Here is a 2,116-nt window from a genome sequence, read left to right on the forward strand (position 1 = left end):
TTGGAGGATAGCACGTTAAAACGTTGCGTGTGATCCTGGCCAAACCATTTAGATTTCGGGCTATTTTTTCCAAATTTGAAAATTTAAACAAATTCTTTTTTTGCTAAACGATTCGTGTTAGGGATTTTCAGGGGCTGGGATCCGTCCGAATAACTGCATTTTTTTTTTGTTTATTGCTATTTATTGTTTATTGCATTATTGGAGGATAGCACGTTAAAACGTTGCGTGTGATCCTGGCCAAACCATTTAGATTTCGAGCAGTTTTTTCCAAATTTAAAATTTTTAACAAATTCTTTTTTGCTAAACGGTTTGTGGTAGGGATTTTCAGGGGTTGGGATCCGTCCGAATAATTGCATTTTTTATTGTTTATTGCTATTTATTGTTTATTGCATTATTGGAGGATAGCACGTTAAAACGTTGCGTGTGATCCTGGCCAAAACATTTAGATTTCGAGCAGTTTTTTCCAAATTTAAAATTTTTAACAAATTCTTTTTTGCTAAACGGTTCGTGTTAGGGATTTTCAGGGGCTGGGATCCGTCCGAATAACTGTATTTTTTATTGTTTATTGCTATTTATTGTTTATTGCATTATTGGAGGATAGCACGTTAAAACGTTGCGTGTAATCTTGCCTAAACGATTTCGATTTGTACTTAATGATTATTTGATTTTATAGGGCGTCTTTCTTATTTCATATAGCAGTTTTTTCAAATGACTGCCCACTTATTTTTGTTTTTATTGATTTGTTGATTCTTTAAACATTTTTTTGCAGCTTTGAACTATTAATATTTTATTATCTAGGTACTTATTTTGCAAATATATTTTTTTTTTTTAGGTAAAACAGGTAACTTTAAAATGTTTCTATTTACTAATAACTAGATTTCAACCGTTGATGTTTCAGGATATTTATTGTTTCTTTCACTAATATTCCCCTCGTAGGTACCTATGAATAATTCAACGTCAACTTTTAAATTATCTTTAGTTTTTAATCAAGCTGTTTGCTTCTACCTTGAACTATGCGTATGGTGTAAAATTTATTACATATTTTGTAAAAATGATATTTTTTAGGTTCACCAAGTCACTTTTTTAATGTTTTAGTTTTCGCTAAGTTCTGCATTACTTTTCCCCTGATTGTCATCTACATGTAGAACTTTTAGTCCTATATTGTTGACTTGCGTTTCATTATATAATTGCTCGTCATATTTATTCTCCGAGGATATTTATTCTGGCTAAGGTTTTTTCATTTTCAAATTTTTGATCTATCACAATTTTTTTGTCGCATTAGGCAATTTTTGTTATTTTTTACTGGCTTTCTTCTGTGGTTTATATCCCAATTCAAACGGTTTCAAAAATCAATAATTCAGCTTGATTTTTCAAATTGAAAATCATTTTCACTCAGTGATTCAACATTAATTAGCCAGATTCTCTACTGTGGAAACTTTTTCTTTGAACCTTTAAAATGGAAATATAAAGCGAGTGTGTTCTGTTGTAAACTACAGTTTTTAATATCGTGTAAGAAAGATTGCGTTGTTATACATGTTTTTCTGTTAATTACACTCTAATTTAAACGGATTTTGTATCTTCAATAGGGATTGTTCGATGTATTAAATCCGATATATTTTGCTCTCATTTATTCAATTTTAACTTGCCAGGTTTTCTACTGTGGAAGCTTTTTACTTGAAAATTTAAATTGTAAATATAAAGCGATTGTGTTCTGCTGTGAACTACGCTTTTTAATATCGGGTAAGAAAGATTGCGTTGTTATACATACATGTTTTATTCTGTTCATTCCAATCTAATTTAAGCGGATTTTGTATTTTCAATAGAGATCGTTCGATGTATCAAACCTGAAGTGTTTTGTTCTCATTTATTCAACTTTAACTAGCCAGGTTTTCTACTGTGGAAGGTGTTTTTATTTGAGCCTTTAAAATGTAAATATAAAGCGATTGTGTTCTGCTGTGAACTACACTGTTTAATCTCGTGTAAGAAAGATTGCGTTGTTATACAAGTTTTATTCTGTTAATTCCACTCTAATTTAAGCGGATTTTGTATTTTCAATAGGGATCGTTCGATGTATCAAACCTGAAGTATTTTGTTCTCATTTATTCAACATTAACTA

This window comes from Dendroctonus ponderosae, unplaced genomic scaffold (assembly GCF_020466585.1).
Source record: "Dendroctonus ponderosae isolate FM_Combo_2020 unplaced genomic scaffold, Dpon_F_20191213v2 Dpon_F_20191213_3, whole genome shotgun sequence".
Lineage (NCBI taxonomy): Eukaryota > Metazoa > Arthropoda > Insecta > Coleoptera > Curculionidae > Dendroctonus > Dendroctonus ponderosae.